The sequence below is a fragment of the Aquarana catesbeiana genome, linkage group LG12, assembly GCF_042186555.1.
Source record: "Aquarana catesbeiana isolate 2022-GZ linkage group LG12, ASM4218655v1, whole genome shotgun sequence".
Taxonomy (NCBI): Eukaryota; Metazoa; Chordata; class Amphibia; order Anura; family Ranidae; genus Aquarana; species Aquarana catesbeiana.
In genome coordinates, this window is record NC_133335.1 from 219,062,243 (window position 1) to 219,085,641 (window position 23,399).

The window sequence follows — 23,399 nt, forward strand, 5'->3', positions numbered from 1 at the left end:
GTATAAGATGTTCAGGTACCTTCATCAGGGGTCAGGGGTTCAAACAATTTATAGCATTCAAATAAATTCTAAAATTACAAAGAGAAATGTCAGATAACACATATAAGCAGAGCATAAATATAACAAATGATGTATAAAAGCAGAGCAGGAATATTGGTAGAAAGGAAAAGAGCTATGATTGGATCAAAATTCAATAAACAAAACATAGAGGTACATAGACCTATATGTCTAAAGGATGCTGACCAACAAGGGAATCAACCAACAATGTAAAAATGGCCCCTGAACATACCCAGTGTGATGATTCCATGTGGGCAGGCACTGGGAACTGAGAAGTTCATATAGATATTGTATCCTACGTAGGTAAAATATATTATGTATGTGGAGCACAATCATCGGGTGCAAGATACCAACGACATCTGCATATCAATAAAAAAGATTTAGAAATTTCGAAAACATCTTTCAAACAAAAGATTGTATAATATGGAAGAAGACTGAATAGGTGTATTGCTGTAACCGGCAACCACCGAACCAAGCAAAAGTACAGAGGAAGCTGCGGATGAAGCCAGGTGTCAGAAGTGCATAGAGAATATAAGGGATCCCCCGGAGAGATAGGAACTGGGTCCGGCGGAGTTCCGGCGGAAAGATTTGAAACATGTTCCAAATCTAAAAAAAAGTCCGCTGCAGGTCCGATGAAGCCCACACACAGTCGGATTGTCTGACGGATTTGTTCCGTCGGACCAGTCTGGTCGAAAAGTCCACCCGTCTGTAAACGGCATAACAGGACCTCCTTTGTCAACCACTATTCACATGTGGAGACCATCACCTTGGATATTTCCCATCAGGGGATGGAATCGTCTTATAGTAATGGATACTACTCAATCTGTTGTTTGACTTATCCTGGTGAACCAGCCATAATTTGAGCTGCAGGTGGCCATGTCTGCACCCTCTCTCCTGACATCCTTTAATCCAAAAAATCAAAGGAAGCAGGTGAAAAATTGTTAGCCAAGCAATCAGATGCAGCTACTCTTTTGGCATTCTAATGCCCCGTACACACGGTCGGAATTTCCGACAACAAATTTTCGATGTGAGCTTGTTGTCAGAAATTCTGACCGTGTGTAGGCTCCATCGGACATTTGCTGTCGGAATTTTCGACAACAAATGTTTGAGAGCTGGTTCTCAGATTTTCCAACAACAAAAGTTGTTGTTGGAAATTCCGAGCGTGTGTACACAATTCCGACGCACAAAAGTCCACGCATGCTCGGAATCAAGCAGAAGAGCCGCACTGGCTATTGAACTTCATTTTTCTCGGCTCGTCGTACGTGTTGTACGTCACCACGTTCTTGACGGTTGGAATTTCCAACAACATTTGTGTGACCGTGTGTATGCAAGACAAGTTTGAGCCAACATCCGTCGGAAAAAAATCCACGGTTTTGTTGTCGGAATGTCCGATCGTCTGTACGCAGCATTACAGTTGTGGGCCCTGGCTGTCAATACAATAGCCAGCAGAGGAGATTGCTCCATCCGCACTGTTTATCATAGATGGGAGAATCAATAGATTGTGTCAATAGTTAGTAAGGCCAATGTAACTCCAAATCTTAAAAAAAGTACTAAAGTACTTTAAAAAAGTAAAGTAAAAAGTACTAAAAAAGTACTGAAAAGTAACCACTGACACGAATAATCATTTTAGCTATCTATCTCACTGACCACTACTGTAAGGGGTATTCTTCCCAATGACCACCAATGTAAGAAGTATTCCTCCATTTGGCAACCAATATTTGGGGAATTTTTCTCACTAACCATCAATGTAAGGAAAATTCCTCTCACTGACCATCAATGTAAATGGCACTCTTCGTATTCACCATCAATATAAGAGGCACTCATCCCACTGATAATCATTATAAGTGGCATTTTTCCTACTGACCACCAAAGTAAAGGACATTTTTCTCATTGACCACCAATGTAAGGGGCATTCTTTCCAATAACCAATGTAAAGGGTATTCCTCCCAATGGCTATCAATGTAAGCAGTATTCCTCCCAATGGCCATCAATGTAAGGGGTATTCCTCCCAATGGCTATCAATGTAAGTGGTATTCCTCCCAATGGCCACCAATGTAAGGGGTATTCCTCCCAATGGCCACCAATGCAAGGGGTATTCTTCCCAAAAACCATCAATGTAAGGGGTATTCCTCCAAATGGTCACCAATGTAAGGGGTATTCCTCCTAATGACCATCCATGCAAGGGGTATTCCTTCCAAACGCTACCAATGTAAGGGGTATTCTTCCCAATGGCCATCAATATAAGGAGTATTCCTCCCAATGGCCACCAGTGTAAGGGGTATTCCTCCTAATGACCATCCATGCAAGGGGTATTCCTTCCAAAGGCCACCAATGTAAGGGGTATTCTTTCCAATGGCCATCAATATAAGGAGTATTCCTCCCAATGGCCACCAGTGTAAGGAGTATTGTTCCCAACGACCATCAATGTAAGGGGTATTCCTCCCAATGGCCTCCAAAGTAAGGGGTCATTTTTCCCACTTACCACCAATGTAAGGAGCATTATTCTCACTGACTAAAAGTATGGAGGAACAATAACATTTTCAGAGGTTGCTAGGTGTTCCTTGAGCTGTGGCTGATTGCCCTCCCATCTGATGATGCCTGCATAATTCCAGGTCCAGCGCAAATTGGCAAAGACAGTGGTATTAAACCAATGACCTTTTTAGCTGGATGGCATTTTTCCTACTGAACAGTCATGTGGGACATTCTTCCCACTTCCTACTGATTCCCAATGAATTATTTAAGTTGATGTTCCCTGGGACCGGAAAATTATTTCAAGGGCTGAGAAAGGCTGATATACTGTAAAGCAATGTTTCTCAACTCCAGTCCTCAAGTACCCTCAACAGGTCATGTTTTCAGGCTCTCCATTATTTTGCACAGGTGATTTGATCAGTTTCACTGCCTTAGTAATTACCACAGCCGTTTCATCTGAGGGAAATTCTGAAAACATGACCCGTTGGGGGTACTTGAGGACTGGAGTTTAGAAACATTGCTGAAGAGCATTGCGCCAGGAGCCCACCCAGGTGTTACAACAGCAAATTAATATTTTCCGCCCCCCCCCCAAAAAAATTACCACCAGCCGCCACTGCTAGATACTGAATGTTCAAAGACCATGTATTGTAAGCTCCTGGATAGTGATTATCTCATATTTTATTAGGCTTCTGGGAGATTGACTTCAATAGAAAATGTCAAGGTACTTGTGACTGATTGCTCCCAATAGCAGAGTCTTTGTTGCTCATCCAGATATGCACTTCAAATAAAAAATAAGATGAATCATACATATATCAACATGATTGTCATATGGATGTATCCAGGCATGAAAAACACCACTTAAGAGCGCAATGTTTGGTGTTTAAAACTCCTTAGATGAATGCTGTAAGCAGTAATTACTGCAATAGGACATACATTCAAAGTAAATAGTCTGGTATCCAAAGAGCTGCCTTTCCGAGGATGCCAGAATTCATTTCCAGGACGATCTAAGCAGCAACCTATATATTGCAAATATCTTCGTACACTCACAAAATTTGCTAAAACATTTTAAGTAGTTGTAAATACTTACATAGACCCACTGAAGTGACTAGCCTCAGGTGATACAGCAAGATGAAACAAATACCCCTACATAAGTTGTACATGTTTATCTGCAGCGCACTCTTCTCCACAGCAGTTCAAAGTACCAAGTTTACACAGCATTTCTTAGCTCCAGGAGGTAGGGGGCATGGATCTAACATATCACACACATAGCACACTGCTGAGTGTAACCTGAGACCTGAGTGGAGGAAATGGACACCCCCCGCCCTCTTCTATACACTCTCATAGGGAAACCTGACCAGCTGGGGCTGTCAGTCACCTGTTGTGTGCTGGAGGGCTTCTCAGCCAAGGTTCCATGGTTCCATTCGGAGGAATATCCCTTACATTTACAGTCATTCGGAAAAACACCCCTTTGCATTGGTGGCCATTGGGAGGAATACCCCTTATATTGATGGTCATTGGGAAGAATGTCCCTTACATTGGTGGCCATTGGGAGCAATACCCCTTATATTGATGGTCATTGGGAAGAATGCCCCTTACATTGGTGGCCATTGGGAGGAATACCCATTACATTGGTGGCCATTGGGAGGAATACCCCTTACATTGATGGTCATTGGGAGGAATACCCCTTACATTGGTGGCCATTGGGAGGAATACCCATTACATTGGTGGCCATTGGGAGGAATACCATTTACATTGATAGTCATTGGAAAGAATGCCCCTTCATTGGTGGTCAGTGAGAAAAACGCCCTTCACTTTGGTGGTCAGTAGGAACATTGCCTCTTATAATGACGATCAGTGGGATGAGTCCCCGTTACATCCTGGAACCCTGGAACCAGAGTTCTTCCAGAGGTAGTTAGGGGTTCCTTGAGCAATGAGCAATTTCTGCCTATCAGATACATTTTCCTTGATTTTTTTAGCTATCTGTAAGAGGGCAATTCTTCCAAATAACCACAAATATAAGGAACATTCTTCCCACTGACCATCACACTAATGCATCATGAGTTGTAGATATAGTATTTTCTGAGACCAGAAAGTTATTTCAAGAGTTCCTTCATATCGAAAACGTTGAGAAAGGCTGGTATAAACTATCAGAAGTGATCCATACAGATGGCAAAGGAAGGAGAGAGCAGCCAGAAACCATACTAGGTACTTGGGACTGAGGCAAGTACACACTATAAAATGGTATACTTTGTTCATTTTTTATTTCAGAGGCTTACGACCACTTTAAATTCCATAAAATGTGACTCCATTGCTTTAAATATGCTCATTTTAGGATAAAAGCATTCTATAAGCACCAATCATTGTGCTAGTGCTTTATATTCGGACTTACAGGCCCAGCCTGTGGTCTTACCACTATACCATCTATATTGGGTTATCTTGGCAATACTGCTAATCAACAGCTTATGTGGAATTTTATCATAACCTGATGTATATATTTGTGGGGTAATATACTCTATAGATACTCTATATGGTGTAAATATACCTTGTAAGATATCTTGACAAACTAAACCCAAGATAATATTTGTGCGCTTGCAAAAAAAAAGCTGTAACCCTTAGTGACAAAGAAACTAAATAACACAAATGAAATAAAAACTCAATTCGATCGAACGGACAGCAGCATCTAAATCACCAATCTGAGTAGGATATGAAAAAGAGGGGATAGGTATGGCGCTGCTCTTATTAAGAGGTGACCTACAACCTCTAAATACTTGGGGGTGTGTATCACGGGTGCATTTAGTGCAAAAAGTGGCAATAAAAGTGCAGAAAATAAATAAAAGTGTGCTATCCTTGTGCTAGGTATAAGTTTATAAATCACATAAGAGACACAATAAAAATGCATCAAACATATGATGAACTCCTCCTAGATTGACATATGCCTCGGATTGTGAGTAACGCGGTTAACGAGCGTTTCGCAATACGAGCACTGTATTTTTAAAAATCGTAACTCGGTTTTGCGAGTGTTGTCTCGCAAAACTAGCACGATTCAGGCCAAAGCGGTGTGCAGTACCGCTTTTGGCCTGAGGTGGGGGGGGGCGCCGGAGCCGAGCAGAGCCGAACGTCACGTTCGGAAATACACGGAAAGGCCCGAGTACAGCATGGCTGACCTCGGCAAATCTTGGGTAGGAAGTCTTTCTGAGGTTTGCTGAGGTCAGCCTAGGTGTCCTCCGGCCTTTTCGGCCGTTTCCGAGGCATTCCGGCACCCCCCGCCTCTGGCCGCATGCGGTATTGCATCCCATTGAAGTCAATGCGGAACAAATTATTTTCGTTTCCATTGACTTCAATGGGAAAAGTCGCATTGATATGCAAGTACTTTGGATTACGAGCATACTTCTGGAACGGATTATGCTCCTAATCCGAGGTTCCACTGTATATATGCGCATGGGTTTGGCTTGGTTCTTGTATGTTCGGCCAAAACCCAGGGGGAAGCAGACAGTGCCAGACCAATCAGCTGCTGGCAGGGAATGGGATGCTCATGACATCATTGACCTAGTAAGGCCCAATGGCCTGGCACTGACAGCTTCCTTCTGGATTAGGACCAAACCCAAGCTCAGCCCTCATTGTACTATAAGATCTGGAGATACATTAAAATTTGGTCTATGTTATCTTAACTGCTGTCAGGAATTAGCAGCAGGAATTGCCAGATCTGCGTGGCTACACTCAGGAGACCAGGACCAGACTATGTATGCTTTAAGTGAGGTTTATTTACAGTTATACAAAATCTTTCCAAACACCAGCACACAGCAAACAGGAATAAGGGAGAGCAGGGATCAGGAATAAGGGAGAGAAGGTACAAGGCAGCAGGGTATAGGGCAGGAGCAAGATCAGGATCAATGGTAAACGGAATCTGGCAGCAGCAAATCACTGGAGCAAGAGGCGTTAATAGGTGAGGGCCTAAATACCCTCCCAGCAGCCAGCATCAGGTGGAAACTGATTACTGGGATCTCCTGGCTGCTGAGGGACACTTGCTGGTAGACACCAAAACTGCAGCCTTCTGCTCCAGGAAGCACAGTGCCACCAGCAGGTGATCCACAACTGTATTTTGAAATCAAAGAAACCCTACTTCCTTCAATCTCTATTTCAGATGTTAGGTGTAGGCTATTCCTATACAGTTACAGTATGTAGTGATACATTTTTGCAAACAGTGCATGATGGGGGTATGATGAGGATGGCTGCTTTCTCAGATCTCTATTGAGATTTTTATTTCTGTTTGTAGCTCTGTTGCACGTCTTTCCTCACTTCCTGTCTGGTGAAACTTGTCACCTGGACAGGAATCAAGGGTAAATCACTTTAACCGAGTCCTGGACAGCAGCAAATACCCAACAGGAGTTCTAATCTATCCCCATGCTATTCAAAACTAAAAAAAAAAAAAAAAAATTTGGCCTGAGATACGCATATTGAAAATTGTGATTCTGATCATTACAGCCATGTGGAAGCTCCACTATTAATTATGCAACGGCAAGCCATGTAATGACACCAGGGTTGGATTGTCATCACTGAAGCTTGTAGACAAACAGCTTTTGGCATCCCGCTGGATCACTTGTTTTTTATGAAACATTTCCTTGTTTTTGCCCTGAGTTGACACTGGGGTTGCCACCTTTTCTTCAAGTCAAACCCGAACACTTCAGCGGTGTACAGCTATTTTTTTATACATACATTTTGCTAATAAATAACATTTCTAATCATATGAAGTTAACAACAAGAGTCCCCCTTTACATCAGAGTCCACAGAGTTCCCCTTTTACATCTGAACTCGCTGTGTTCCCTTTTACTGTAAGGAGGGACTCTGCAGACTCTGATGTAAGGGAGAACTCTGGGGACTCTAACATAAGGGATGCTCTGGGAACCCTGATTTCAGGGGGAACACTGAGAACTCTGATGTATGGAGAGGACTCTGTGTAAGGGGGAACACTGTGGCCTCCGATGTAAAGGGGAATTCTGATGTAAGGGGTGCTCTGAGAACCCTGATGTACCTTAGTGTACTCACTCAGAGGCAGGAGAGAGAAGGGGGGAGACTTTAGTCACAGACAGGGATGGATGGTGAGCTCACTCACCCCTTGGCAGTCAGCACCTCTCATGCAGATGTATCTGAGGCTGCTGGACTTCAAATTTCCAGCCCCCACTTTCCTTTTCTGAGGCAGAGCCCTGGAAATTGGAGTGTGAGCAGACACAAAGGGGTAGGGGCGGGAGGAAGAGATGCAGATCGAGCCCTCTCTCCTCTCCCGTCAGTGTGTGTGTGTTTGGTGGGGGGGGGGGGTGTTAGAGCTGGCTTTGGGCAGCATGAAAGAGCGTGTAACAGACACTTCCAGCTTGGACAACTGCAGCCAGCAACCCTGCTGGGAAGCCATAGTCCAGTCTGAATAACGTGTCCGGGTTTCAGGCAGTCTGAAACCCGGACGCATGATTCCAAACCCGAACTGTCCGGGTGAATCCCAGACAGGTGGCAACCCTAGTTGACACCCTTGCTATATATATTCCAAAACATCATCACCCGTCACGTGATGTCATTAACGCCCATGACAGGCAATAGATGTCACATCGCCAATAACTCAGAAGTTTGACTTTGCAAAGTTGGCAAGTCTATCTATTGCATCCACAAAACATACATAGGAATGCCATAATATCTGCAGTGTCATCTATCACAGTTTGTATATGTTCATTCCAAGTAATCAAAAGCGCTATAGAAAAAAAAAAAATTGCACAATGGCATATTTGGTAAATTATGATTAGATGTTATTTTATAAATAATTGATTTCATTCAGTAGCACCTTTTTTGGAATCGTTTCTCACAAAAACCGCCTGCAGCAACAGTCAGTGCTGCATGAAATACGACTAAATGTGTGGAATATAATGGAACAGATGCACCAGCAGGTTAAGCTGTCCTAAAGTATAGGGTGCAGGCACGAATTACCAAAATGTAATTAATGATAACATTCTGCCTTTTGTCTGCAACCGAAAATTGGCATTGCATGTCCAGCTCTACTTTCAGATAGAGGGCACAGCTGCTTCTACCGTAATGTTGGCCATCTGGCTCTTTTTTGTGAAGTTTTATGTAATTATACTATAGTGTACATTTAAAAAAAAAAACTTTCATTTCCAAAGGTTTGTCAGTCAGCAGTAATATCTGAATGGTTTCCTGATGTCTTACCTCTTAGATCACCCATTCTCAAATAGCATTCTGTAGAACCCCAGGATTCCTCCAGAGGTTGCATAGTTGCATAGTTGGTAAGGTTGCATAAAGACAATAGTCCATCCAGTTCAACCTGTGTAGGTGCACGAGTGTCAGTGTTTATAATTATTTCCCATATCCATGTATGTTGTGTTCTTTAAGATGCACATTCAAGAGTCTTTTAAAAATATCCATACTCCCCGCTGACACCACCGATTGTGGAAGAGAGTTCCACATCCTTAGTGCCCATGGGCGTCCGCAGGTAGGGGCAAGGGGGGTCAAGTGCCCCCCCCCCTGGAATCAGGGATCGCATCGGCACAGTGGCATCACTATGGGGTGCGGGCATCAAGGTGCTGTCAAGCCCCCCATCAGTGTAGTGTGGCTGCAGGCTCTTTTCCCTGCTCAGTCCAGCAGAGAACTCGGCGGTGCTGTGTCAGGAGAAAGGCGAGCTGCGGGGTGTCAGAGGTTTCCCCGAAGAGAGGGAGAAGAGACAGCGGCTCTCACCAGGTTCCCCACCCAGCTTCCTGCCTGCTCCGTTCCTTCCCCATTGGCCATAACTGAGGGCCAATCAAAGGAGACTAGGAGAGGAGAGTATCATGGGACATGTAGTCCCGAAGATTGACCCCAATCCGCCCCCACTCCCAAAAAAAGTCCCCACCTAGCATAATTTCCCTCCCCCCATCACCATATCACCTCCTTTAGCACAAACCCCCCCAAATCCCCCTTCCTAGCACAAATCCTTTCCCCCCTACTCCCTTTCCCCCCTCCTAGCACCAATTCTCACTCCTAAATTTCCCCTCCTGGCACAAATAATCCCCAAACATCCATACTAGCACAAATTCTCCCCCCCCCCAAAAAAAAAAAATTCCCCTCCTAGCACAATTTCCCTGCCCCCTCGACCACATCACCTCTTCTAGCACAAACCCCCAAATCCCCCCTCCTAGCACAAATCCTCTTCCCCTATCCCCCCTCCCAACCCAAATCCCCCAAATCACCATTCCTAGCACCCCTCCTAATTTTCCCTCCTGGAACAATTCTTATCCTCTACCATCCTCCAACTTCCCCCTCCCAACACATATCCTCCCCCTCATTTCCTCATGGTGCCCCCCACCCAGCTCACATAATACCACAGTGCCCCTTCTGCCCACACCTTGTCCCGGCCCTGCTTGTATGTAGAGTGGCATTCTGACCACCACTGTTAGGAGGGACTTTCTTTCCACTGACCACCAATGTAAAGGGATATTTTTCCCACTGACCCACAGTGAATTGGCTGCTTTAGATCCTCGACAAGACTGCAACATAAGTCAAGTGCTTTGGCACAATTTATGATGCACAATCCCTCCATGCTTCACAGAACAGCAGGCTGAGGATCTTCTGATTACCAGAATGAACTCAAGCTAATTCTGCATTTTCCATAATGTATACTTTTGACATTTTTCACATTTATCTTTATATTATAATTAAATTATCACTATACATATATACATAAATATATATATATTTTTTTATATGCAACAAATCCTGAAGTTCCATGTTGCTTTTGGACAAAGAGCACCAGATCAACAGCATACAGTCATCTTCACCAGAATCAAGTGATGTAATCAGAATTCTACATCTAGTATACTGCATCATCAAAATGCAATTACAGCAATATCCCTCATACTATAAGGCACTGGTGCCAAAACTTGACCAGTATCCACTCCACCCAACCAGTTTTGTCACCGGGATTCCCATGTAGGTGAAAAGCCCCAAACACCCTTGAATCACATATACTCAGGGATGGGGACCTGTCTTTGACTATAGTTCGGCCTGTATGTACCATAATTGCACCAAACCTAACCATTTACTAATTTGGATTTTTTTTTATTTATTTTGTTTCCCTCTTCTGAACACTTCATGACTTTAGTGGTTAACCATTTGACCTCCGGAAGATTTACCCCCTTCATAACCAGACCATTTTTTTGCAATAGAGCACTGCGTTACTTTAACCGACAATTGCGCGGTCGTGGGAAGATGTACCCAAATAAAATGTATGTGCTTTTTTCCCACAAATAGAGCTTTCTTTTGGTGGTGTTTGATCACGTATGTTGGGGGGGGGGGGTTGGGGGGTGCACTATAAATAAAAACAGACCAACAATTTTGGGGGGAAAAAAAAAAATTAACTTTCTGCTATAAAACATATCCAATAAAAAAATAGAGAAAATCTAATTTCTTCATAAATGTAGGTTAATATGTATTCTGCTACATATTTTTGGTAAAAAAAAAACCACAAAACAATAAGCGTATATTGATTGATTTGCGCAAAAGTTCTAGCGTCTACAAACTATGGGATATTTTTTTTTATTTATACTGAAGAAGCCCAATAGGAGGGGCGTAACGCGTATGGGTGGGAGGAACTGAGCCTGTGACGTCACACAGTAGTTATCTGTACATCAGCAGTAAGCTGAGAGTAGTGAACGCCCGTTTTTTTTATGTCATTCTGTAATTTTTTATAATCCCTGTTTTTATAATCCCTGCACTAGTTTTATTTTGGGAGAAGTATTTTTCATCTTTTTCAGTTAGTGATTGCGCTGATTGTGTCACATTATTTTTAGAATCATAGATCATGCCTTATTAAAGAGGAGCTGCAGGTTCCCCCCCAAAAAAAAAATAAAAAGGGGAATCTCCGCTTGTCTGCCTCCTCCCCCCTTCTGCTGCCACATTTGGCACCTTTTTGGGGGGGGGTACCCCCTCCCCCTTCTGGCTGGGTTTGTCGCACCGAACTCAGATTGGCCCCCCTCCTCCTTCCCCCGCTGCCGGCCCATTCACAGAGCGCAGCGCAATTCGCTCATGCGCAGTAGGAAACCGGCTTCACTGCCGGTTTCCCTTAGCCGAGATGGCGGCGCCAACACCCAACAGCCGTTTCAAGACATCGGCTCAGGTGAGGACACCGCTGGATGCCTGGACAGGTAAGTGCCTCATTAGTAACAGTCAGTAGCTACAGTTTTTGTAGCTGCTGACTTTTAATTTTTGGAGGGGGGCCGGAACTCCGCTTTAAGCACTTACCTTTCCAGGAATCCAGCAGTGTCCTCACCCTCACCCGAGCCATCTCGACTAAGGGAAACCGGCAGCCGGTTTCCTACTGCGCATGCGCAAACCAAAGGGGGGGCGAACTTCCAGCTCAGTTCCAGGAGCCAGAAGTGGGAGAACCAGGTACCTGCTCCCCCCAAAAAGGTGCCAAATATGGCAGTGGAGGGGGGGTGAGGAAGCAGGCAAGCAGAGCTTCCCCTTTTGGGTCGAGCTCTGCTTTATCTCCTTTCTTGGCCATAAGGGCCAGGGACAGTGACAACAGAAACTGGAAGTGACATTTTACACATCACTTCTAGGTTCATTTTAGCTAGGGGAGATCAGCGAACAGATGTTCACTGGTCTCCCTCTCCTCCAGCCAGCAGCACCTGCCATACGGGTCCTGGGCCCACGGGTGGGACAGCAGAGCACGGAAAGCATGGCAGGGAGGTCGTGCCAGATGGGGGTACACTCTGGGGGGGCACAGGAAGCGATCAGGTGGCTGTACAGTAGCTGGATTGTTTTTATTAGAAAGTTGGCAGGCGGCTTGTCAAGCGTACGTACACTCCTGATGGCTGCAGCCACTGGGAATGTTTGTAAAACAGTTAAAGGGTAACTCCACTTTCGTTGGGGAAAAAAAATAGCAAATAAAGAAAAAACAATATAGCACATATAATTGTGACACAAGTCATATTGTAATTGAATGTTATTAAAAATGACCTTTCCTTTTTGATCTGCAGCCGCTGTAATTTTCTGAGAATGCAATGCAATATGGCTACCTGGAGTTGCTCTGTACACAGAATGTGTACTGACCACTCCCCAGAAACATCATTTCTTGCTTGTGTGATTGGCTCACCAAATTTCCCAGAAGTCTGCCTAATGCCCCGTACACACGATCAGAAATTCCGCCAGCAAAAGTCAGATGTGAGCTTTTGGTCAGAAATTCCGACCGTGTGTATGCTCCATCGGACTTTTTCTGGCAGAATTCCAGCCAGCAGGAGATTGAGGTCAGTTTCTCTATTTTTCGGTCGGAAAAAGTTCCTATCCGAAAATGCGTTAGTCTGTATGCAATTCGGAAGCGCAAAAAATCACGCATGCTCGGAAACAATTCGACGCATGCTCGGAAGCATTGATCTTCATTTTCTCGGCTCGTCGTAGTGTTGTACGTCACCGCGTTCTTGATGGTCGTAAGTTCAGAGAACTTTTGTGTGACCGTGTGTATGCAAGGCAAGCTTGAGCGGAATTCCGTCGGAAAAACCATCCAAGTTTTTTCTGACGGAAATTCCGCTCGTGTGTACGCGGCATAAGATACAAGTCAGATTTCAGGCATCCCCTGCAACAAAAATGTCATTTTTGCAGAGATACTTTCAATAGGAACACGTCTAAAGGGATGCAGGCCCAGCAGGTTTCCTCATTAGTGCCCTGCAGCTCCACACCTGACAGATAATTATGAAACCACTCCCATTAGACCCAGTAAGTACAGAGGCACAGACAAACACACAGGGATTTCTTCAGAATAACAAAAGGTGCGGAATCTGCAACAGAGGTTGTTAAAATCCTTGCAATGTACATCGATCACCCAGACGGGAATGTTTTTTTCTCAACAAAAGTGGAGTTACGCTTTAAAGCTACATAGTTACATAGTTACATAGTAGGTGAGGTTGAAAAAAGACACAAGTCCATCAAGTCCAACCTATGTGTGTGATTATGTGTCAGTATTGCATTGTATATCCCTGTATGTTGTGGTCATTCAGGTGCTTATCTAATAGTTTCTTGAAGCTATCAATGCTCCCCGCTGAGACCACCGCCTGTGGAAGGGATTTCCACATCCTTGCCGCTCTTACAGTAAAGAACCCTCTACGTAGTTTAAGATTAAACCTCTTTTCTTCTAATTTTAATGAGTGGCCACGAGTCTTGGTAAACTCTCTTCTGCGAAAAAGTTTTATCCCTATTGAGGGGTCACCAGTCCGGTATTTGTAAATTGAAATCATATCCCCTCTCAAGCGTCTCCTCTCCAGAGAGAATAAGTTCAGTGCTCGCAACCTTTCCTCATAACTAAGATCCTCCAGACCCTTTATTAGCTTTGTTGCCCTTCTTTGAACTCGCTCCATTTCCAGTACATCCTTCCTGAGGACTGGTGCCCAGAACTGGACAGCATACTCTAGGTGCGGCCGGACCAGAGTCTTGTAGAGCGGGAGAATTATCGTTTTATCTCTGGAGTTGATCCCCCTTTTAATGCATGCCAATATTCTGTTTGCTTTGTTAGCAGCAGCTTGGCATTGCCTGCCATTGCTGAGCCTATCATCCACTAGGACCCCCAGGTCCTTTTCCATCCTAGATTCCCCCAGAGGTTCTCCCCCCAGCGTATAGAATGCATTCATATTTTTGCCACCCAAATGCATTATTTTACATTTTTCTACATTGAACCTCATTTGCCATGTAGTCGCCCACCCCATTAATTTGTTCAGGTCTTTTTGCAAGGTTTCCACGTCCTGCGGAGAAGTTATTGCCCTGCTTAGCTTAGTATCGTCTGCAAATACAGAGATTGAACTGTTTATCCCATCCTCCAGGTCGTTTATGAACAAATTAAATAGGATTGGTCCCAGCACAGAACCCTGGGGCACCCCACTACCCACCCCTGACCATTCTGAGTACTCCCCATTTATCACCACCCTCTGAACTCGCCCTTGTAGCCAGTTTTCAATCCATGTACTCACCCTATGGTCCATGCCAACTGACCTTATTTTGTACAGTAAACGTTTATGGGGAACTGTGTCAAATGCTTTTGCAAAATCCAGATACACCACGTCTACAGGCCTTCCTTTATCTAGATGGCAACTCACCTCCTCATAGAAGGTTAATAGATTGGTTTGGCAAGAACGATTCTTCATGAATCCATGCTGATTACTGCTAATGATATCGTACGTATTACTAAAATCCTGTATATAGTCCCTTATCATCCCCTCCAAGAGTTTACATACTATCGATGTTAGGCTAACTGGTCTGTAATTCCCAGGGATGTATTTTGGGCCCTTTTTAAATATAGCTAATTTCCAAGCACAAAAACGTTCAATTTAATTAAATTAATCAACAGCCATCAAAGGATATAAATCCACTAAATGCCTTTGCAAACTCAAATATTACCTGGTAAAAGTTAACATCATCACTGTGCTGTACATAGCCTGTGCAGAGAGCAGAGCTGTGGGAGGGGCTCAGCAGGCTCCACCCACTACAGTTTTCCTGCAGAAAATTACAGGAGGGGGTGGAGACAAGACCGGTCACCCTGCACAAAGAGAGAGAGCAGCAGTGACCGGTCTTTATTACAGGAAGTTCATGCACAGAGGTAACGTTTCACATGGGATTATTGCACAGATCTGGAAGAAATACACAAAGCACACCAGGTTTCAACGAAGAATACATTTGCCTCTTGTATGTAGACCATATTAGCTTATCCCGGAGTTCACCTTTAAATGGCTTATCGTTGTTCCAGCATCGCCAAAATCAAACATTGAACACATCCTTAAACACACCTCTTAATTACTGGCAAGCGAAGTCTGCATCCTAATTGGGATTTAAGACATAAAGAAGCAGCCCGTGTATTCATTTGTGACTGAAGATTTAATTAAAACACAAATCTTCATTTTTAATTAGCGAGCCAATGTGTGGAAGTGGTAGCTGAGCGTTGTTGGATGCGAGGTCCATTGTGAAGTTAATTGTGGAGAGCAAGATTTGATTTGGCTACTGGTCAGTTGTTGCATAAGGGCTGATTTACATAAGCATTGGCGGTAGCAGTGGATCGCTTTTCAGAGGGCATTTAACAAGAGGTGAGTAGGCAATATGTCACTTAGTCAGCTTTAACCCTTAAAAGCCCGCACCACCAACTGTATGCAATGTGCGCGGTTGCAGCCCGGCCCCATTCAGCTGAAAGCGCTGCGTTCGGTGGGTGGTATTGCTCGCGGAACACGGCAGGGAGTATAATTCCTGCCTTACCACAGCAAGTATACATACAACTCCATCTGGCTGCCTTTACAGTAGAGCTGCACGATTCTGGCCATAATGGGAATCACGATTTTTTTGCTTAGCATAAAAAGATCACGATTCTCACGGCGTGAAATCTTTCCCCTTATACAAAAAAAATTGGGCTAACTTTACTGGTTAGTTTTTTTTTAAATTCATTAAAGTGTAATTTTTTCCCAAAAAATTGCATTTGAAGACCGCTGCGCAAATACAGTGTGACATAAAATATTTCAACAACCACCATTTTATTCTCTAGGGTCTCTATTTATATTTATATTTATATATATATATATGTGTATGTATATATATATGTATGTATATATATTTATATATAATGTTTGGGGGTTCTAATAAGTAATTTTCTAGCAAAAAAAATGTTTTTAACTTGAAACTAATGAATGTCAGAAAAAAGTTTAGTGTTTAAAGTGAAGTTCCAGCCCCCCCAAAAAAAAAAATAAAAATAGTAATGTGCTTAAAAAAAATTAAAAAAAAAAAATTTGTTGAAAAATGTTTTTTTACTCACCTCTAAATGCCTGTTGCTAGGGGGTCCCTCGTAGTCTGCCTCCTTCGGTGCCTGGGCTCCCGACGTCACTTCCCTCGGCGCAGGAAGGGAGATCGCCTCTCCACCTTCCCTCTTGTCAATCATCTGGGACACGTGAGCGGTCCCAGATGATTGTGGGGCCAGTGACGGCGCGCAGCACGGCTCGTGCATATGCAGTGGGAGCCCAGCTGTGAAGCCACAGCCGGGCGCCCACAGTTAAAATGTCGGCGCTGCCGAGCGGAGGGGGAGACGAGCGGGGCTTCGATCCCCCGTATCGCTGGACCCTGGGACGGGTAAGCGTCTGATTAAAAGTCAGCAGCTGCAGTATTTGTAGCTGCTGACTTTTAATTTTTTTTTTTTTTTTTAAATGGGAACCCCGCTTTAAGTGGTTAAACTTCCCTCATTTACACACCAAAGTCTATTCCTTTGATCTAAAGGACAAATTGTTACAATGTTTATACTTAAGTTCCACTGCTAAAGAATGTTGTGATTCTTGGCAGATTGCCCTTTTTTTTTTTTTTTTCCTTTCTTTTGACAGCTGTCGGCTTTAGCAGAGCAGAAAGAATTCTCTGCATAGAAAGAATCAGGAAATACTTTATCAAGATCGCAACGGGGAAAAAAATCGCGATAACGGTTCTTAACGATTAATCGTGCAGCTCTACTTTACAGCTTAAGGATGTGGTTGGAGCAGGGGGCGGTAAATGTGCTGCTCAACCCCCTCCTTTTTAACCACCCCCCACCCCCAACTGCAAGTGTAAACATAGCCTAAGGTCTCATTAAGGGCCCTTTCACACTGGGGCAGGGGCGGCGTCGGCAGTAAAGCACCGCCATTGTAAGTGGCGCTTTACCGGCAGTATTCGGCCGCTAGCGGGGCGGTTTTAACCCCCGCTAGCGGCAGAGAAAGGGTTAAAAACCACTGCAAATTGCCTCTGCAGAGGCGCTTTGCCAGCGGTATAGCCGTGCTGTCCCATTGATTTCAATGGGCAGGAGCGGTGAAGGAACAGTGTATGCTCCGCTCCTTCACCACTCTGAAGATGCTGCTAGCAGGACTTTTTTTCCCGTCCTGCTAGCGCACCAAAGGAGACACAGCAGCAGCACTTTCGGGTCGGTTTGCAGGCGCTATTATTAGCGCAGTAGCGCCTGCAAACCGCCCCAGTGTGAAAGGGTCCTTACACTTGCTAGTGGGGGTAAAACACATAGGTTGCAAAGGCAGAAAACGGGGGTGCACATATAGTGCGGCCGTGATGCTTTGCATTGTAAAATTCACCCCAACAGTGGCGCTCAGCAGACAGTACCACTCACTGAATTCAACCCATTCAACTAAATGGAGCCATGCCACAATCGTTCTGCGATAGCATGTATTGCAACAGCCCGCATTGCACACCGTTGCGGCACGCATGCAATACATGCGGTACAGTAATGCCATTTTTAGGGGTTAAAACAGGGGATGAGGAGGCAACATAACACCTCCTCACTGCCTGTCAAACGTTCTCTGAAGAGTGATCCACTGCGGAGGGCAACACAAGTGTAAGCTTAGCTTGGCTAAGTAGCGCCAATGCCCTCATGCAATGGGGTTGATTTACTAAAGGTCAACTTTCCCCCTAGCTTAGTGGTGACATAGAATTTTATAGATAGGCAACTCCTATCCTCATATTGATTAGTGGTTCCAAATTATTAATAACTACTGCAGTAGGGAACAGACACAAAAGATACACTCAGCATCTTTCCAAATAACTGTTCTGATTTATTATGACGTAATTGAAGGTTTTTATACAAATGATTACGTAAGTATCACATTAATATTACAATTGTACTTTTATGGTAACAAGGGGCGTAACATAGGCAGGCTAATTCTATCAGGACTTGAAAGAATGCAAAACTAACATTATTAGTGCCGTGTGAACATACATACATACAAATTGGAATACATTTATATACAGAACTTAGAAATTTTCTTTACAGTGGATGTGAAAATTCACTCTAAAAAGATTACTTAATCATGTGTAAGGAAAATAAAAAAAACTGTATTTTTGGTTGCTCATGTTCGGATGATGGAAGTCAGAGCTTTACTAAGCTAAGGGAACATTACCTTGTAAAGCGAACAGCATATTTGCCTTTAGTGAATCAACCCCACCCACTTCTCCTATCTAGGTTGCGGCAGCTCCAGGCTGCTTCCCCCGAATCTCCTCCTCCCCTGCATCACGCCGTGCATCTCCTCCCTCCTCTCCTTCGTGCGCCGTGCGTCTCCTCCCTCCTTCTCCTAGGCGGCCAAGCAGATCACTTGTCCTTTTCGGCCAATCGGGTGATGGGTCTCATGACCCGCTTCCTGATTGGCCAGGAGGAAAATCAGTGTGACAATAGCCCACCCTTTTTTGAAGCCTTTAGGGTTTTTTTTTATTTTTTGGGTCATTCGTTCATGATCGCAATTCGAAAATTTGGAAATTCAAAATCCCGAAAATAAGAAAGAATATACGAAAATTCGAAAGAATAACTAACTAACTAACTAATAACTAACTATTAAATTATAGGTATTGGAATGTCCTTTCAAATTTGCCTGTTAGTGAATGTAACAAATGCGAATTTATCAGTCAAGGAATCATATCTATCTTCCTTATTCTATTTGATTAAAAATCTTAACCTCTTGAAGCATATCTGCATGTCTGAGTGCATACTATACTGTACATGGATATATGACATTTTCTGAGATAATGAATTTTGGGTTTTCACTAGCTGTAAGCCAGAATCATCAAAATGAAAAGAAAGAAATATAGCTCTCTGTGTGTAATGAATCTATATATATTGTAGGGGGATCAGACTCAATGCAGGGACAAACTCACAGTTTCTTTAGGAAAACATCATGTTTAATCCACAGGATATTCCCAAACAAAAGAAAAAGGGCATCTTGTCATAAGTCAAACAAAAGTAAACTTCTGCTCTACCGAGCCTTACTGTGTTCGGAGTCTGACCAGTCCTTGGTTTTGTAGTAAATATCCTTCCAAATGCAGACACTTTGTATCCAAAGTTAGGAAATAAGCAGCCGTGTTCCTAGTTGCCTCCTCACATGGAGACACCCTCCCCCCGAGAGCTAGGACCAGCTGCCTTAATCAAGACCTGAAAAGAAAGCATTCAACTGCAGTCCATGGACTTGGGAGTCTGTCCCACCTAGATCTCTACCAGACGCCCAATAAAACCAGCCCCGGAACGGACTTTACCAATACAGGTTAAAGAACTATCCTTCTTTACCCTGAAGTCTTTGCTGGTATTATCTTAGATTGCAAATCTTAAGCCTCGTACACACGATCGGACTTTATACAAACTTTTCCATGGATTTCTGTACAAAGGGCGTTGGCCATGAACTTGTTAAGCATACACACGGCAGGACTTTTTAGGCAACAAACACGAACGTAGAGACGTTTCAACGTACTGACGACACTTCAAAAGGGGACGTTCAATTCTCCGGTGCCACCCTTTGGTCAACTTTTGTATTGTTGTCTGATCTTTGAGCATGCGTGTTTGTTCTTTGTACTAAAGTCCGATGGTTTTGTGTACACACGATCGGACTTGCTGACATCGGACTTTTGTTGCCGCCAAGTTTGTCTGTTCGCACAGCCAACATTTGTCTGATGAAAACCAAAAAAGATTGTCCCATGGAGCGTACACACGGTCGGATGTTGCCTTAAAACGGGTCATTTGCATGTTTGTTGTCAAACAGTCCGATCGTGTGTATGGGCCTTAAGAATCCGTGGAGGAACATATATCCCATCAATCGCTTTTCCTGAAATTTTAACCTGTGTCACAGGTACCCCCCTACATATCCCCCCCCCTCTGCTCAAACTCGGGGGGTTGAGCAACTCGGGCAAACAGACTGTAAACTCTGGAGAGAGCATCCACATTAGCTTGTTGGCTACCTGGTCGATGTTCTACTGAAAATTTAAAATTCTGTAGAGCCAAGAACCATCTAGTAACTCTTGCATTTTTCTCCTTATTTTGGGCCATCCATTTGAGAGGGGCATGGTCAGTTAGGAGCTTAAACTGTCGCCCTAACAGATAATATTTTAAACTTTCAAGAGCCCATTCGATGTCTAGACATTCCATTTCTACAATGGCGTATCTTTTTTTAGCAGGGGTAAATTTTATGCTATGGGGCGTTCATCCCCATTCACCACTTGGGACAATACTGCACCTGATCCCACTTCTGAAGCATCCGTCTGCACTATAAATTCCTGTGTGAAATCTGGGGTGATTAAGACAGGGCTATTACACAGAGCTGTCTTTAGGTTCTGGAAAGCTTTCTCAGCTTCTGGGGACCAAGTCACTCCTGTGGACTTCCCAACCTTGGTAAGATCTGTAAGGGGAGCGGCCAATGTAGCAAAATTGGGGACAAACCTTCTGTAGTAGCCTACTAACCCCAAAAAAGCCCTGACCTGTTTTTTATTAAGGGGTCCTGGCCAACCTTGGATTGCCTGGACTTTTGTGACTTGGGGTTTTACGACCCCCCTGCCAGTAATGTACCCTAAATACCGGGCCTCCTCTAATCCCACAGCACACTTCTTAGGATTGGCTGTCAGACCCTCACAATGGTAGGCGTTAACAACAGCCTGCACTTTAGGTAAGTGGCTCTCCCAGTCTGCACTAAAAATTACCACGTCATCTAAATATGCAGATGCATAGGCTTGGTGGGGTTTAAGGATGCGATCCATCATCCGCTAAAAAGTGGCCGGGGCCCCATGTAGGCTAAATGGCATCCTCTTATACTGCCAGTGCCCTTCAAGAGTGGAAAAAGCTGTCTTCTCTTTCGCACGTTCTGTAAGTGGTATTTGCCAATGCCCTTTCATAAGGTCCAGGGCGGTGATATATCCAGCATGTCCTAAACGCTCAATTAGCTCATCCACCCTGGGCATTGGATAAGCATCAAATTTTGACACCTCATTTAGCTTTCGGAAGTCATTACAAAATCGGATGCTTCCATCCAGCTTGGGAATAAGGACGATTGGACTACACCACTCACTATGGGATTCTTCTATTACATCAAGCTCCAACATCCTCTGTATTTCCTCTGAGACTACTTGGCGCCGAGCTTCTGGGATGCGATAGGATTTTAAGTTAACTTTCACCCCTGGCTCGGTCACAATATCATGCCTTATTACTGAAGTTACCCCTGAAAGATCAGAGAAGAACTCCCTATTTCTTAGTAGAAACCTTGTTTCTGGCTTACGGACAAGGCCTTAGCGATCTCCACCCCAGGCACGGTAGAAGGACCTGTGGTAGTCATCGCGAAGGGTGCGTGGTACACAAGGGATTCTCTGTCTTTCCAGGGTTTCAATAGATTAACATGATATATTTGGTAGTGCTTTCTTTTGCCAGGCTAATGTACTCTATAGGTAACTTCCCCCACCTGTTCTACAACCTCATATGGCCCTTGTCATTTCGCCAGAAATTTGCTCTCCACCGTAGGTACCAGCACAAGAACACTGTCACCGGGGTTAAAGGTTTGGATCTTGGCTGAACGGTTATAGACTCTAGCCTGAGCCTGCGGAGTTTGTTGCAAATGGGATTTAACAATGGGCATGACTTTTCCAATCCGATCTTGCATTTGAGCAATATGTTTCACTATACTTTTGAGTGGGGTTGCCTCTTGTTCCCAGGTCTCTTTTGCTATATTTAAAAGGCCTCTCAGATTTCGGCCATACAGCAACTTGAAAGGGGAAAAGCCGGTGGACGCTTGGGGTACCTCCCGTATAGCAAACTTGAGATAGGGCAAGATGCAGTCCCAGTCCCTACCATCTGCCACTACCACTCATTTTAACATTCCTTTCAGTGTTTTGTTGAACCTTTCCAGTAGACCATCTGTTTGTGGGTGGTACACAGAAGTGCGTAAGTGATTAATTTTAAACAATTTACACAACTCTTTAGTAACCGTCAACATGAAGGGCGTGCCTTGGTCAGTCAACAGCTCCCGAGGAATACCCACACGTGAAAACATAAGAAAAAGCTCTTTAGCAATACTCTTAGCTGAGGGGTTCCTTGACGGGATTGCCTCTGGGTATCAGGTGGCATAGTCCAAGACAACCAAGATATACTGGTGCCCCCTAGCGGACTTAACCAAGGGACCTACGATATCCATGGCAATCCTGTCAAAGGACACCTTAATGATGGTTAAAGGTACCAATGGCCTCTGGAAATGTGAGACCGGAGCGGTGAGCTGACAAACTGGGCAAGATTCACAGTACAATTTTACCTCTTTGTGTAAGCCTGGCCAATAAAACCGTTTCAATATTCTCGCTTTAGTTTTATCCACCCCCGGATGTCCCCCAAGAACATGAGAATGTGCCAGGTCTAGCACCAAGCGTCTATGAGGTTGAGGCACTAGCAACTGTTCCAGTCTCTCTCCTCGTATTTCATCGACTCGGTATAAGAGGTAATTTTCCATAGCAAAATGGGGGAATAGAGCCTCCTCCCCTGGCTCTTGGAGTACCCCATTTACCACTTTTACCTGTTCCCTTGCCCTAACTAAGCTGGGCCATGCCAAACTTTTCTCAGGTCGTGGGCAGGTCCGGTAGGTCTAACTCCAGAGGGGGGTCCTCTGTGTCACCTGCAAGGACCTCCAAGGGAAAATTTGCAGACTTTTTCTTCATTCTGCCCCTCCAACGGTTTCGGGTAGTAGGAATCCATTCCAGCTGGGGGCCCTGCTCCCTGGGCCTTTCCCCATAAGTCCCAGAAAAAAGGAAAGTCTCGTCTGAGGACAGTGTTATACATGAGATTTGGGACTACTCCAACCTCATGGTCCATGGTGCCACAGGAAGATTCGATAGACACAATGGCAGTGGGGTAGCACTTGGTATCCCCATGAATACAAACAACGCCCATTAGCTGTCGCTGCAACTTTTGGAGATTCACGAGACTGGCATGCATTAAAGTTACTAGACTGCCAGAATCCAGCAAGGCAGTCATCTGGCAACCGTCCACTTTAATGACACAAATTTGTTTCTCAGTGCCGCCTGGCTGTTGTGGGGTGTCTCCTGGTGTAGCAACAAAAGAGCTTTTC

General features: G+C 44.3%; 1 protein-coding gene across 2 annotated transcripts in view; it reads left to right on the forward strand.

The window, feature by feature from the left end:
• Positions 1-23,399, forward strand: part of CA10 (carbonic anhydrase 10) — a 318,945-nt gene that overhangs the window by 170,906 nt on the left and 124,640 nt on the right. The gene's annotated exons all lie outside the window — the stretch shown is intronic.